The sequence below is a fragment of the Haliotis cracherodii genome, unplaced genomic scaffold, assembly GCF_022045235.1.
Source record: "Haliotis cracherodii isolate W230 unplaced genomic scaffold, xgHalCrac1.p SCAF_22, whole genome shotgun sequence".
Taxonomy (NCBI): Eukaryota; Metazoa; Mollusca; class Gastropoda; order Lepetellida; family Haliotidae; genus Haliotis; species Haliotis cracherodii.
The window spans coordinates 11,840,868-11,858,624 of NW_027266278.1; the positions used below are offsets into that span (position 1 = coordinate 11,840,868).

A 17,757-nucleotide genomic window follows, 5' to 3' on the forward strand; every position below is an offset into this window, starting at 1 on the left:
CTTAATTGTTATTGTTGAACATGTAATATATTTTTAAAGAAATAAAACAGTGACATAATAACTACAACTTTATGTGAGCGCGAGAAGCTTTTTTGGAATGAGATGAATAAGTCTTATAAAGTTTAAGCTTCTTCACAACCGTGTAACTCTGAATTGACTTTATTGGGTAATCAAAAAAGAGATAGGACCTAAAAGAGCCAAATTTCATACGATTTCACTTGTCCGCCATCCTGGATGCAAAGGCGAAAACATTTCAGCGCGTTTGAAGCCACTGAGAATGCCCCCTGCAGAGTTGGACGAACATTCTGCGGTGGCGCGGCTGAGTTGACCAGAGGCTATCAGCAGTGTTTCCTGTCGAGGTTATTTAGGTCAGTTGTTTGTGTGTGTGTGTGTGTGTGTGTGTGTGTGTGTATGTGTGTGTGTGTGTGTGTGTGTGTGTGTGTGTGTGTGTGTGTGTGTGTGTGTGTGTGTGTGTGTGTGTGTGTGTGTGTGTGTGTGTGTGTGTGTGTGTGCGTGTTTGCGTGCGTGCGTGCGTGTGGGGGGGTGGGGGCGGGGGGGGGGGGGGGGGTGAGATTGGGGGGATAAATGATAGATTTAGCAACATATAAGGTCATCTTGAGTGGGAGGGTTCGCAGATGGATTAGCATATGAACTATGATTCTCTTAAGGCAGAAAATGAGGATCCACGATGTTCGACCTGGTAGAAGTGTGTTATCAAACCTCACATCCTTGGTTTTTTGACTGACTGTAGCGTCAAAACAAACTCATTCATTTACTTGAACTGAATGTTCATCTTAACTGTTATGGATAGTCACGGAGCCATGATCCAGAGAACGGGGTGTCATTAGATAGAAATAAACTAAGTAATCATAGGATTACCAGAAAAACGGGGTTTTACACACAAGCCAATAAACTTCGCTCATTAACACCAGAGTAAGTCAGTACAAGATTGAAAACTGCCCCATAATTATGTATGACATGCTTGTCGGGTATTGCTACATATATATATGTGAAAACAAAGTTATTAAAATGAAGAGCAAAACTGATGAAAGTTAACAATAAACGTGTATACGTGTTATATCGTCACTGCAAAAATAATGATTGTTTGTCTTTAGTATTAACATTCAAATACGTTATATCTGTATTAGCGATATTGTCTTTGTTCCACCGGTGAGTCAGCGTTAGCCGTACTATCTCGTAGTATAATTGAATTTCTGAAGACATCACGATACAGTTTTTACGATGCATCACGTCTGCACTAGCGCTTGATAACAGCCTTGTGTTTGGGTGTTTCAGTGGTTTAAATCGCTGCTCTTGATATTGTTGATTAAACTTTGATACTATGAACAATATAATGTTATGTGAGAGGTTGACATTAGAACGGTAACATACTAATGGTATATAGGATGACATAAACAGAACAATGAGAAGTTCGTCCAGATTAGTGTATAGGCAACATTTAATAATTAAAATAATTACATTCAACAACTCCCCTTTTAAGTCCATTTTCCTGACTTATATGTAAATGCAAGAACAATCGGCCGGAATACAATGTATAGTTCTTGTCCACTTCCATATGACTATAGAGCATACAATAAGCTATCGGGTCCCGTTTAGATCGGTTTGGGTGGCAGCCTAGATAGCCATAGAATAGTTTCATCTTGGAATCTCCCATATCACTGGGGATCCTCTTCAATTTAAATGGAGTTACTCGTTACGATTCCGAACCTTCACGTGACTGTGTTTATGAAACATTGTCAAATAGTGGTGACATTAAATCTAGGAAACAATACGCGAAATCGCGCATGCACAGAACGGAAAATTTGGTCAAGGCATTAAGTAATCCGCATGCGCAGAACGATTGATTTCAGTACTTCCGCTAAGCGCTTCGAGTGCAGCGTCAAACGCGGGCCTGTAATCTAACACGCGGGGACTGACCAATGAAATCTGAGAAGTAGAAACACCGGTAGACGCTGTTGCTTGATTGACAATGTCAATCAAGAAAGGGAGGAGCTTAACGCTATCGTTCTCTCCCAGTAAATTCCGATGTCAAATAACGACGTTATTTGGACGGAAAAACGATGGTTTGAAAACGTCCAAATAACGTCGTTTTTCCGTCCAATGACCATATACGGAAAAAAACGACGTTTTCGTGTTTGCAGTGTAATAAACTAGTTAACATCTGTCAATCTCTTCTAAATGCCATTCAAAGACTTAAATATCTAATAAGTTCAAAGCTTGAATAAACAAAATTACCTGTTAGCATCATGACTGTTACTGATTAAGAATAAATATGTTTTTAATGCACTAGAAACCACATGCCATTAGGACATAACACTAAATAATACATATTTCATTTTACCAATCACATGTGAAGTGACACGTATTACATATGCATGAAATAACATACATTTAAATGCAAATATACTCTTAAAAAAACAGAAACGCAAAATGGATATTTTGTGCCATAAAAGTAAACTGTGTTATACTGTCAGTGACAGAGCAGCAGGTCTACGAGCAAGACGTCCTGTTCGACGCGTGAGTCGACAACATCGTCAACAACGACTTCATTGGTGTCGTCAACACAGGGTAAGGCCTCAACTGCGATGGTTGGATGTCTGGTTCAGCCACAAATCAAGATATCTCCTCCGTCAAGGGGATGGAAGAGCACTGGTCTACAGATGTCGGGGAGAACGTTACGCCGGAAACAGCGAACAGGTTTGGTGTGGGTAGCGTTTTGATGTGTGCGGATATCTCTCCTCATGGCAGGGCAGGTATGGTCCATATCCAGGGCAATCTTACAACGATACATCAACGACATTCTCCTACCACTCGTCCTCCCAATTGCAACGATGTATTCCAGCAGGACAACGCTCGACCGCATGCAGCACTGATCACAAGATCCTGTCTACACAACAACAACGTTGATGTTCTCCTCTCGCCCTCTAGATCACCGGATTTGATCCCGATAGAGCACCTGTGTAAAGAGTTTGATAGACGCCTACGCCGACGTTAACCATAACCTCAGACATTGCAGCAGTTGGCTTTTGCGTTGCGTCAGGATTTGATTCGCATACTTGTCTCTTCCATGGGCAGGATATGTCAGGCAGCTATCGATTCCAACAGGGGACATACGCGTTATTGATAGAAGCTGACCTCCACACTGGACTTTTCCTATGTACCGATATACCGATATCATTCGATATTTAAACACACATCTCAAGTATGCTTCACAACTACTAGTGTGAACATGACTTTTCCTTAAATGATAAAAATACACACAAAAAGGATACTGACTGTTCTAAGTTGTTCTAAAGTTTGGTAAAATCCTATCGAAAGTTAAAAAAAACAAGATGAAAATGTCCTGAAGCCAGTAAAATTAGTGTCAAGTAAATATAAAACTCATTTTCAACATAATCATAACCAAATCTTGAACAATATGTAAATAACCAACATATGAACACTAGATCTTGCTCAGTTATCAAATATTGACAATCTCCTCACATCATGGTAAAGAATTACAATTTGGGTTAAATAAACATTTCAATATTCATCACAGTAATATGATATGTATCACGAATTATATCACTTATTCTGTATCTGAATTGATCAGGCCCTCTGGATAATGCCTTATCAGGTTGTGAAAAATCGATACTGCCTTTGCATTTTGTCAAATTCTTTGTGTCTCGAAATATGTTTGATACGTTATTAAATTGGTAATCACTTTCAACACTATCGTTTTAAAAAATATATCATTTAAAAAGAAATTACATAATTTTTATAGAAAGAGCCACCAAGCTTAGTTTTATACCAAGTGGATGATGTACCATGAATCGTTTAGTGTTTGTTAGTTCAGCAACTAAATCATATTAATCTGACTTTGATAAGGCATCAATTAAGTAATTGGTTGGAATAATCAATTGATTAGATTAAAATTTATATCATTGCTTGACCATGTTACTTGACCATGTTTCTCTGAGTTCATAAACATCTTGCTATCATTTCTAGTAAATTAATTAAAACGACTTATATTCGTTTTTAACAGTTGTATTATTATATACTTAAGAAGAAGAGGTTTATTCGGTATCAAATGCCGCATGGCCAAGAATACAATACATGAGATACACTTTTGCACATGGATAGGTGGGACAACTATTGTACTGTCTCAAAACAATATTTATGATGCATAATAAAGGCAGATTTTTATAACACAATCTGAGACCTTGTCATACATATCTTTTAGAATTCTAAACTTTTTCCCATGCACACCTTTCCTAAGAAGTACATAAACAGTTTATTTCTGTCTGACGAAAGTCTATGAAACCTGCTGCAAAGAATCTGTGTTTTAGTTTTCTGAAATGCTTTTGACACAGAGATTGCAGTACAAATACATTTTCAATTGTAGAATAGTCATGATACTAAAATGTATATCAGTGAATCACTTATGTTGTAAACAATTCTAAACCATTAATTTTCTTATATAAACTAAGCTATTTTTATTTCAGTCTGTCTCTTCAAAGAAATGCTGAAATATTCATAGAATGATTTAATGGGAATTAAATTAAAATATTTTGCAGGAACGAAAACCATTGACAATGATGAGATTTCATGTTTAAAGAATTATTACTGCTAGAGTAATTTTCAATATTATACTCGAGTAATTTGCAATATTAATAGATATAGGCTTATTGCGATTTTTGTGATTTAACTAAACCATATATAAAAATCTGTAACAAAATAAATAACATCTGCGAGACAATTTCCACCATATTGTACTTTAATGTAAATAATGGTAGATTTCGATCTGTATCAACCTAAATCAGATCGCATTTAACTGATGGCGAGGCCTTCCGCGCACACCTTGATCAGCCTCAAACATTTTCCTCCCGACGTGTGGGTTTGGGTAAAGGCATACATCTTATCCAAGCGATACTAAATGGATATAGAGAGGGAATATAGCACAAACCGTGGGCACGTCGCTTCTCGGGCATCATTTGACCCGGAAGTAAGTTTGACAAATCCGCAAGCGCGCCCGCCCTTCTGATTGGCTCAAACTGACGCATGCGCCAATTATGATTGACAGACTGGATCGGTGTATTGTAACAGTTCACATACATTGCAGCTGGTTATTCCAGGACACCTTACGCTCCATCCATTTGCAATAAAATGTTAAGTACTGAAACTATTAAAGAAAGATGGCCGATTATGCCCAAGTTTACTAACCGTTGCATTACGATCCTGTACAGGACTGCCGTGCTTGCCACCTTCATGTTGCCCAAGATCTGCGAAAAATTATTTGTAAACTGTGTTTGTATCTTCTCCTTGTGATATGAACCGGAACCCAAATTTACCCAGTATTGAAATATTATGACCGTTTGCATAATTCTTTGTGAAGGAAAGAAAATTTGTCGATAGCGCCGTTGTCTAAGCGTGTGAGATCTCACGCTGCCTACAGCAATATTCTACATGTATCATGGCAAGATCACTTAAAATGGACTTGGTACATTGGACCTATTTGGGGAATTATTCCTGGTTTTGTGCGTGACGAGCGAACGCTTTAACCACAGGACTCCCCTACGACAAAATGACACAGTGTGGCATGTTTGGTAGCTAGCCCTGGACGATGGTTTATACCCAAGATTGGAACACAGGCTGTCGACGGCGGTAAGCTGTAACATCACCTGGTAGGTGGTGGGGTCCATCTGAACCTGCATGTAAACACTGAGGTTGTTGTTGATACAGTACAGCACAGCTGGAACAACGAATGGGATACAGTTGGACAGTGGCGGCATTGTGATGTCACCTCGACCCAGTTCGGGCAACATCATTGCTATCGGCAAGACAATCTACAACACAAATAATACATGGATGTAAGTAAGACTGCTTGACCACGGTATTAGGATATGTACCTAAATGTGGCCTTTACAGTATTAAAGAAGTTATTATCCATTAATTGTGTCTACTTTGTCATCCGTCAACTTCTAAGTAATGCCTATCAAACAATTCATTATCTGTCATTGAAGTATATTGTTATAATTACAATATGTAAGGTTGAAAAGAATAAAATAGAGTATTGTGCAACGACTCTTAAACAAACCTTGAGTACCTCCGTGGAGAAGACAACGGACGACGACCTGAACGGCAGTTTCCCCTCCACTAGACACAGATGCGCCAGGATAGTGTACGAGCTGTAGATGAACACCCTGGAACACAAACAAATGTAGATCCATTATCATTTCGTATTTCTTGAAAAAAGTGTTTGACAGTCAACTTTAGCATGTAGTCGTATATACGTCCTTATCTCGAATTGTCTTCCTTATATAAAACTCCCCTTCTTCACTTTGGCCGCACAAAACTATTGAACAGTCGCCTCTAAGTAATCGAGTCTATACCCGACCGCTTGTGATTGATATTTCGAGCAACGTCCCACACCGATGGAGTATGATGAGTCACCGAATCCAACAACATGATCCAATAAATCGAATCTTCCGGCAAGCATATGTTACTGGAAGTCTTTTCTATCCCACAATCCCAACAATTATTTAACAATTATATACTGAACCGCAAAAGAAACGTCACCCCAAGTAACATTGCATGGAAAGTTGTCATTTAAATATCTGGGTATTTTTGGCAAAGTTTCTAAAACTGAACACTACCATGACCGGAAAAATGAAATTTGATGGTAAACAAACATAGCAGATGACAATAAAACCGATCGCCCTAACGCATTACGGCAACGGACATGGTAAACCGGTGCACGTGAGTTCCATGCAAATTGAAATGCACGTGCGTTCCCCCATTTCTTGCCCTATAAAAATCCACCCAGATCGGATAACATTCATTCGTTATTGAATTGCTACCACATGCCAAGATTGACAAGAAATCAGCGACACCAAGCCCGTGGACAATTGCAAGCTGGACAAACCGCCCAGCAGGTAGCCAATGCATTTCAAGTCCACCATGCACAAGCTCCAGCAACGGTACCAGACAACCAACACAACAGATGACCGACCACGTAGTGGAAGACCAAAGGTCACCGCCACCCGACGTCAGGATCGTCAGATTGTGCGACAACATCTTCAAGATTGCTTTGTTACCCCTGTGGAAACTGCTCGACAGACCATGGGGACACACCAGCGACAAATTAGTGTGGACACCGTGCGTCGACGATTGACGAGCAGTCACTTCCTCTGTCACAGGGCACACCGAGGACTCATACTGACACCACGTCATCGTCGGGGCCGCCTTCAGTAGCCAACACAGCACCAGCCATACCTCATTTGGCACGTCGCCACAACTACGAGTTTCAGCATGATAACGCCCGTGCCCACATTGCGAGAGCAACAAGAGACTCCAGCAGAATGGCAACAATACCATGCAGTGGCCTACCCTCACTCCCATTGTATCCCTTTGAGCACCTGTGGGACGAGATTCAAAGGAGGCTGAATGACGTCCGACCAAGGCCGACAACTGCAGCTGAACTGCGTCAGGCGTTCCTCAGAGTGTAGGCTCAAGTGCCTATGGCCTTCATCAACCGCCTCATCCATTCCATGTATCGACGTTGCACAGCAATCATCAATGCACATGGCGGACACACGAGATACTGACTTGTGATGCCATTTCTCAGAGACTAGTGTTGTGTTTCACTTTATGAATATTTGACACTTTAATTGCAACCTCGATGATCAGTTTTGCCAAGTTTCATCTTTTTGATATGTCTCAAAGTATATTTACAGTGTGTGGACAAATAAGGATTTTCATATATCTATCCATGGTGACGTTTCTTTTGCGGTTTCTTTTGCAGTTTCTTTTGCAGTATATATTCACAATATTATGTTTTTGGAGAGCTGTTTCGTTTGTTCGTAAGGTTTCGTTTATTTGGTTCTATATGTTCTTTGACCAAAGAAATGTTTAATTTATTTGTTGCTATTGTTTTGCTATATTGGTCTTTTTGTCTTTGTAATATCTGTTATGAATCGATTTATCCTGACAAATCACTCAATGAGTGAGTGAATGTTTTAAGGTCACAGTCAGTAATATCATTGAAAAGGTAATATATGAGTTCCTCTACAAACTAAACAGCTAAAGCAGTAGCAGAGTTATGGCCTGAAATAGGCTTTCTAATATGGATATGATAATGAAAATCAGATTCAAATCTTTTGAAAAGATTTTAGTGTCATAATTGGTTGGAACAAGCATGTGAAGTTCGAGTTTTATTGGTCGAGTGATTTCTAAGAAGATATGTAAGGCCCATCACTGCCAACTGATTACTTTCAGCCAGGTGAGCTAAAACTGTCGCCATTCAGAACGGCCGAGTAATCGAGTCTAGACCAGATGGTTCATATTATGAGCAACGTCCCACACCGTCGGTGTACGATGACACGAAATAAACCAAGTCACCGAATCCTTCAACCTGATCCAAATCTACTCCTACGGTAAGCATATGTCACTGGAGGTGCTTTTGGACCGGGATTCAAAACAGCGTCTGTGTTTGAACCCAAAGAGTTCCTGTCACAACTCACTAATTCAGATGATCAGTGAACCAATGACCTGATTTACAATTATATATTAACGTCTAGTTTATTTTGCGGATGCTGTTTGTCCGTTATTAATTAGTTTTTATTGGATTATTTGGATTGTGTATATGGTTATTGTTTTGTTGGGGTGTTTTTCTCTTTGTTATGTTTTATTCTGAATGTATTAAATTTGATACATGGCTCACTGAGTGAGCAAATGTTTCAAGGTCACAGTCAGTGATATCGTTAAAAAGGTAATGTATACTCAACAACAAAAGTTCCTGTGACACCAATATTTTGGTGTATTTTTCAAACAAGTAAAGTTTGGTTTTCAATATTGTAGTGTGGCAGGCTCAATTATGTACATAACATTTAATTAAGATTTATTAGTTAGTAGTAAGGTTATATGGCCTTGTTACCATTTTAACTGATTAGTTTATTACGATATTTACATGATAAGAAGATATTATTAGTTATAATATTAGTTATGTTTTATACCTTAGTATTTTATACCTTAAACATTCATTCCATAGCTCTGTAACATTAAGTAAGCTTACGCTCAGTCTAACTTCCACTAATTGTCACACTGCATGCTTTTGACTTACAGCACTCTTTGCCCCAGCGCGCCCCGGCCCAGTCTATTGTCTTGTTGATAGGCCAAGCTGGCCACAGCTACAACAATGTTTGTTGTTGAATTTTAGAAGTTTAGTTGCTATTTGTCACCTCAAGGAAAGACTCAGCAAGATTTATTGCTGCTTTGATTTCTATGTGAGGATTTGGATTTGTAGAAGGATTTATTCATATTTAAGGTTAGTTGGTTATTTATTTTATGATGTTGTATATATGGATGTTTTCTAATTATTGCGATTTGAAATAATATATATTGTAGAATGCATTCTTAATTTGATTTATTAGAAACATAATGCATCTTGTATATATTTATAGTGCTTGATGAACTTACAGTTCAGTGAGTAATTATTATCTGCATAAAACAGTATTAAACACAAAACCTAAATATATATATAAACTAAGTAATATAAACGCCTCTGGACAGTAATGGAAAGTAAATGTATGTCTGTATGCTTGATGTATGTTTGAAATGAGTGGCTGTTGTACTATATATTTTATACACTATTTTACCATAGGATATCACTTGTATATAGTATTCTGCATTTGTATTTCTTTATTATGCAGATTTCTCAGTAGCAACGTTCACCGTTCGATCATTGTCACGGTATTACCAGTTCAGGTATCACCTATCTGGTATGTAATATTCGTTATCACTCTATATCATATTAATATATTTAGTATCTGTGTATTGATGTATTGTACGGATACGTCTGATGTATTGTGTAATGTAAAGTAAATGCTATTCATTTTAATGGAAGTGATATATATATATATATATTTTTAGGAATTTAAAGAGTAACTATAACGGATTGTATATATTTATTTCTATGTTACATTTGCTTATGTTGTACTTTTATTGTTTCAGACTGAAATTAAGTACGTACATTCGTACTGATTATAAAATAAACGTCATCAGCCTCACCCCCCACAGCTGTTTGTGATTATTTGGCCAGTAGATCACCTACTCCATTATCGGCCAACACAAGCACGGTTACATTGGAGCCCCCAGTGAGGATCAAGATAGACGTTGCTACCACCGCCAAGTGCCATTTCGTGGACACCCAGGATCACTCCCCGGATTGTGCCAACATATGATGTGCCTGTGCGTTGGTAGATACATGTATGTGTGACTATTGACTATGATATGTGACTATTGCTGTTTATACAGCTGATTACTTATACTGTGTACAGACTCTATGAAGATTGTGCTGCAGCCTCACGTGACATATGAAATCAACAACTGTGTTTTCATCCCCTCAACATCTATGATGTTACTCTGATTACTTGTATCTACTGCTTGTGTGCAGTCTAATAAATTTAACATGTAAACTTTAGTTTCAATAGGAGCGCTCCGACTAAGTACTTTCTTAGTTAGTTACTTAGTTAGTTACTTAGTTAGTTACTTAGTTAGTTACTTACTTACTTACTTACTTAGTTACTTACTTAGTTAGTTAGCTCCCATATTTATTATCACACTTAATCTCTTTGTATTCTTCATTGGGTCGTTATATAAGTGAAATAATCTTGAACGCGACGCTGTACCATATCACACCTGAATTCTTATTTTATTTAGATTTAGTATTAGTTATTTCATATTTCTCGAAGCAATTACAATAACAGCCAGTATCTGTCTGTGTGTATGAATGAATGATGTGCTAAGGCAACCTATAAGTAGTTTGTAAAACTAAACTATTTAACTACCTAAACTATCTATCTAAACTTTTTATAACTAAATAAACTGTTAGGTATGTTGTGTTAGATTACGTGTGGTTTATTTGTTTTAGTCCTGGTGCTTGCTGATAACAGGATAATGTATGTTATAGTTCTGTAAATATTTGATATTGTAGGTTCTGTGTTCAGTGTTGTTTCTTTCTCTTAGGTTGTTGGTGCAATTGTCTTATTTTGTAGGGTAAGTTCATTGATCCTGTTAGCCCCATACCCGCCTCCAATTGCGCGCGTCAGCTTACAATTTGCACTGCCACTATTTGCACAAATAATATTTGTTACTAATCATTAGTTGCATCTTAGCATTATTCCTAAGGTTTATTTAGCATTATTTTAGAGTTATTCCTTATCTAAGCGTTAGTCAGCTCAGGTAAATTTGTGTTTACTGTAAATAAGTACTGTAAAGGGTACATATTTTGCCGGTAAGCCACAAGGTATCCTGTTTGGTAAGTTGCTAGCCTATTCCATAGCCTATTTTATTCATGGTTATCCATCATCTTTCACCGTAGCTTTAGTGTACACATGAATGTGTGCATTATACTTCTCTTGGGCTAGGTATGTCCAGCTCGTATATCATTTTGTATACTGTATAGTATACTAATCAACAGTATAGTCTCATTTATTAAGCCTCCCATTCTACGGTTCTTCATGTGAGAATTTATTTTCCCTTGTTTTTTTAACAAGGAACGATTCTGTCTTTGGCGCTTCAATTCCACATTACACCGGTGTATTCACTGGTAGCAATTATCTATTTACTCGGAAATTCTGCTTCTCATACTTCAGTATGGCAACACAAAATATGTCACCGGAGGAGATGGATCAGTTGGTTTCTTCTTTGAATAAGTTAGGTTTACAACCTAAAGCTGAAACACCTGAAGATTTACTGCAATGGATCACCGAGGTAGGTAGGCATAATCAAGAACAGGAGGAACCAACAGCAACTGCTACTATCCCTTCTCTACCCACTACCGTCACCTTAGCTAAGAGTCCACAGCTACCATACTTCTCAGGTGACAGGAAGGGAGATGCCAACTTTGATCAGTGGATGCACGAGTACACATGTATGTGTTCCCACTACTCCACGGACATTGTCCTGGAAGCAGTCAGGCGCTCACTTCGCGGCAAGGCGGCCAGAGTTGCTATGCACGTGGACAAGAATGCCCCACTGGATGCCCTCATCAACAAGCTGGATAGTGTATTTGGCAATATACACACAGAGCATAACATCATGGCGCAGTTCTACACGGCCAAGCAAGGGGACAATGAAACTGTGGCTGAATGGTCCTGCCGTTTGGAGGATATTCTCAGCCAAGGAGTTATCCTTGGTAAGGTTCAACCCAGCGACACGGAACAGATTCTTCGGGATACCTTGTGGACTGGCCTCCGTGCCGATTTGAAGGATCTAACTAGCCATAAAGCAGACCAGGATGAGCCATATGAGAACTTCCTCAGGTACCTCCGCCAAGTTGAAGATGACCTGCTGCAGAGGAAATCAATCAAGAAGACTTGCACCATCAACAAGACCACTGTTACCCCAGACAACTCAGAACTCAAGGAGATCAAAGGCCTTTTGAAATCTATGTCTGCAGAGATAGCGACCCTCAAGGCACAAGTAGGTAGGACTGACAGGCCAGGATGCACCCCAAATCAGGAACTGCCATCTTCAGGTCAAGGTCAAGGTCACGGTCAACAATGGCAGATGCCCCCTAGGCAATGGACACAGCCTCCAAGGACAAGAGGTCGTCAACCCTTCGGGACACCAACCTGGTTCCAAGGACCACAGACCTTTGAAGACATCCCAAGATGTTACAGATGTGGGCAGCCTGGACATATTCAGAGGGGATGCAGAGCAATCATAGACGGAGACCCTTTAAACTACCACAGGCCTATGGGAAGGGGCGGACCATGGGCCTAAGAAGCGTCAACAACCAGCAGATAACAGCCGACTTAGTGGGAGACCCAACAGAGAGTAATATTACCATCAATGGAGTCAAGTGTAAGGCGTTACTGGACACAGGAGCAACTATCTCATCTATATCAGAGACATTCTACAGGCAGAACTTCCCTGGTGTTCCACTTGAACCCTTGAAGCACATGCTACATGTAGAATGTGCCGATGGAGAACTCCTGCAGTACAGCGGACTAATTGTTGTAGACTTGGAGGGGACCGGAAGCGCATCAACTAAGATACACTCTATGCTGCTTGTTGTGCCTGATAGTGCTTACAACAAGAAAATACCAGTAACTCTAGGAACCAACATTCTTTCCATTTACCTGACTCAGTGCAAGGACCTTTATGGACCAAGGTTTCTACAGCAAGCCGACCTGCACACACCTTGGTACCTAGCTTTTCGCAGCATTTTGATAAAGGAGAGAGAACTTGCAAAGAACAATTACTCAGTTGGCAAAGTAAGAAGTGCTGAACAAGACCGCAAGATTATCCCAGCTAACAGTGAAATCCACATCGCCGGTTATGTTGACAGACCCCTACCCTATAAGCCAACTCATGCCATTGTCCAGCCAACCCAAGGATCACATATTCCTAACGACCTTGACATTGTACCAACCTTAGTCTCTTATGATGGAAGTGGACAGAAGATACTGGTTGATGTACGCGTCTCCAATCTTACAACCCGTTCAGTTTCTATTCCAAGCCGTGCTCTTCTTTGTGAGTTGCAAGTTGTGAAGTTGGAAGGTATACCACAGACCTCTTCATCATCAAATACATCTAAAGATGCCACTGTCTTAGACCTCATGGACTTCAACGAATCAGCCGTGTCAGAAGAAGAACTTGCACAGGGAAAACAAGTCATCAAAGATTATTTGGATGTATTTTCCACTGGAGACACTGACTTGGGACACACGGACAGGGTACGTCATCGGATTGAACTTACAGATGACATGCCATTCAAACAGCGTTACAGAAGGGTACCACCAGCCATGTACGAGGAAGTCAAGGAACATCTGAACCAACTTCTACTTTGTGGAGTCATCAGACGCTCTCATTCTCCATGGTCTTCAAATGTCGTACTAGTCCGTAAGAAGTCAGGAAAACTTAGACTTTGCGTCGATTTTCGCCAGCTGAACCAACAGACCATTAAGGACAGCAATGCAATTCCCAGAATTGAAGAAATGTTTGAAGCCCTCGCAGGATCTAAGTTCTATAGCACCCTGGACATGAAGAGTGGCTACCACCAAGTAGAAATAGAGGAGACACACAAGGAACGAACTGCCTTCACCGTCGGACCCATGGGATTTTATGAATATAATCGTATGCCCTTCGGATTGTGCAACAGTCCAGCGACCTACCAAAGACTCATGAACGAGTGTTTTGACGGCTTGCATTTAAAGATATGTCTAATATACTTGGATGATATAATTATCTTCTCATCAACAATCGAAGAACATCTTGATCGATTGAGACAAGTTCTACAGCGCATCCGAGAGACAGGATTGAAGCTTTCACCAGAGAAATGCGCTTTCTTCAAGAAGAAAATCAAGTTTCTAGGCCATGTTGTTTCTGGAGAAGGCATATCAGCTGATCCTGAAAAGGTGGAAAAGATTCTGAATTGGCCGAGACCTACCAATGGATCAGAAGTTAGACAATTCCTTGGATTCGCAGGATACAATCGGAAATTCGTGAAGGATTTTGCCAAGATTGCCAAGCCATTATCCTCACTGATGCCACATGGGAAATCCAAGAAGTCCAAGAATTCACTTGATCAACCATGGCAATGGAAAGAAGAACAAGAACAAGCCTTCGAACAACTCAAGACATTACTGGCTTCACCACCTATCCTTGCATACCCGGATTACAGCCAGCCATTCGAGTTGCATACAGATGCTAGTGGACGAGGACTAGGCGCAGTGTTGTATCAAGAACAAGATGGAGCAAAGCGGGTTATCAGCTATGCTAGCAGAGGACTTACCAAGTCAGAAACCAACTACTCAGCCCATCGACTGGAGTTCCTCGCACTGAAGTGGGCGGTCAGCGAGAAGTTCCACGACTATCTCTTTGGAGCAAGGTTTACAGTGCTGACTGATAACAACCCCCTTACCTACATCCTCACTAGTGCCAAGTTGGATGCCACAGGTCACCGATGGTTAGCAACTCTCTCTGCTTATGACTTTGACATCCACTACAGACCTGGAATGAAGAACACTGATGCAGATACATTATCTCGACTGCCAGACTTAGAACACAAAGAAGACATCTCTATGGATTCTGTAAAGGCCATCTGTGGTGTTGTTCACGCCCAACCGTTTGTAGAATCTCTATGTCTCTCCGCAAGTTCAGTGGATAAGGATCTTCACACGACAGCACATGACCTACGTGGAATGACTGACAGGGATTGGCGTATGGCACAAGCTACAGATACAACTTTACCTTCTTGGATACAGGCAGTACGTAACCAGAAGAAGCCAAGGAGACAAGACTTTCCTCATACCCTAGCCAATACCTCCTTGTATCGGAGCTTCCACTCGCTTGTACTTCAACGTGGGATATTGTATCGCCAGATCAAAGTGGACGGAATTACAAAAGATCAACTTGTGTTACCATCTAACTTCATCAATGATGTGTTACAAGGGCTCCACAATGATATTGGACACCCTGGACGTGATCGAACCCTTTCATTAGTTCGTGACAGATTTTACTGGCCAGGCATGCAAGCTGATACAATGGACTGGATTAAGAACTGCGACAGATGTCTCAGGAGGAAAACGCCGACTAATATCCGGGCACCTCTAGTTTCCATCACCACATCACAGCCATTGGAGTTAGTCTGCATGGATTTTCTCACCCTAGAAACTTCAAAGGGAGGATATCAACATGTGCTCGTGATCACAGATCATTTCACGAGGTATGCATTAGCAGTGCCAACCAAGAATACTACAGCCAGGACCACTGCAGAAGCATTCTACAAGAACTTTGTTCTCCACTATGGAATGCCCATGCGAATTCACAGCGACCAAGGAGCCAACTTTATGAGTCGAATGATAAAGGAACTGTGCAGCATCTTGGGCATATCCCAGTCAAGAACTACACCATACCATCCAATGTGTAATGGGATGACAGAACGCTTCAACAGGACTCTGCTCAACATGCTTGGAACACTAAAGCCGGACCAGAAGTACGACTGGAAAGGATTCGTCGGTCCACTTGTTCATGCATACAATGCAACAAGACACGAATCAACGGGCTACTCCCCATTTTACCTGATGTTTGGTAGAGAAGCACGACTACCCATCGACCTTGCCTTTGGTATTGAGATTAACAAGGACAAGCAGACACTGACGTCATATGTCAAAGCCCTGAAGACAAGGTTGGAACAGAGCTACAAGATCGCCACATCTGCATCAAGGGAAGCCCAGAAGAAACAGAAGACAGGGTATGATGTCAAAGCCAGAGGTGCAACAGTCCAGTCTGGAGATCGTGTCCTGGTGAAGATTCTAGCCTTTGAGGGAAAGCACAAGCTCTCTGACAAGTGGGAAGAGGATCCGTACGTAGTTCTTTCTCAGCCAAACCTGGGCATACCAGTGTTTGTTGTGAAGAAAGAAAACGGAGAAGGAAGGAACAGAACTTTACATCGTAACCTCCTCTTACCCATAGGATCTTTACCAGAGAGAATTGAAGAAGCACCAACAGCTCCGACTCCAGGACCAGAGAACCCTAAAGAACCAGAAACAGAGACAGAAACATCAGTGTCGGATCAAGATGAGCGTGGGTCCATCTCAAGCCTGCTTGTTGAACTTCCAACGGAGCCTGATGATACCACTGTCATCAACGCAGAATCCTTGGAACGAGATTCTACCTCACAGTTGGAGGGTGACGATCTGACAACTGGAGAGGTAGGCAGCCATTCTTCTGGTGGCGACGGCCACATGCCACGGGAGTCAGAGAACCCTGGTACAGGAGAAACGGATGCAAGAGAAGAAGAAGCAGCAGATGCTAATGTCAGTGAAGAACAGGACACAGACCCAGTGGTAGGAGCCACTGCTCCTGTCCCATCAGATGACCGACCAAGGCCAAGACCCAAGCCACCACCAAGGAAATCACTCCGGCACAGACGGCCACCGGAGTGGCAGCGCTCAGGAGATTATGTGATGAGTCAGACAACATCAGAGGACAGGGATGATCGAACTCAACTAATCGAACAGCTTGCGGCTGCTGGCATCTTTGAGCGAATTGGTGGTGCGAATTGGTCACAGCTCATTGTCACCTTACTTAATAACACCAGCAAATGACGAGGACGTCATTTGGGTGCAGGGAGAAGTATGTGGCAGGCTCAATTATGTACATAACTTTTAATTAAGATTTATTAGTTAGTAGTAAGGTTATATGGCCTTGTTACCATTTTAACTGATTAGTTTATTACGATATTTACATGATAAGAAGATATTATTAGTTATAATATTAGTTATGTTTTATACCTTAGTATTTTATACCTTAAACATTCATTCCATAGCTCTGTAACATTAAGTAAGCTTACTCTCAGTCTAACTTCCACTAATTGTCACACTGCATGCTTTTGACTTACAGCACTCTTTGCCCCAGCGCGCCCCGGCCCAGTCTATTGTCTTGTTGATAGGCCAAGCTGGCCACAGCTACAACAATGTTTGTTGTTGAATTTTAGAAGTTTAGTTGCTATTTGTCACCTCAAGGAAAGACTCAGCAAGATTTATTGCTGCTTTGATTTCTATGTGAGGATTTGGATTTGTAGAAGGATTTATTCATATTTAAGGTTAGTTGGTTATTTATTTTATGATGTTGTATATATGGATGTTTTCTAATTATTGCGATTTGAAATAATATATATTGTAGAATGCATTCTTAATTTGATTTATTAGAAACATAATGCATCTTGTATATATTTATAGTGCTTGA

At 40.5% G+C, this 17,757-nt stretch overlaps 1 pseudogene; it reads right to left on the reverse strand.

Moving 5' to 3' along the window:
* Positions 1 to 17,757, reverse strand: part of LOC139471487 (probable UDP-sugar transporter protein SLC35A4) — an 84,730-nt pseudogene that overhangs the window by 25,238 nt on the left and 41,735 nt on the right.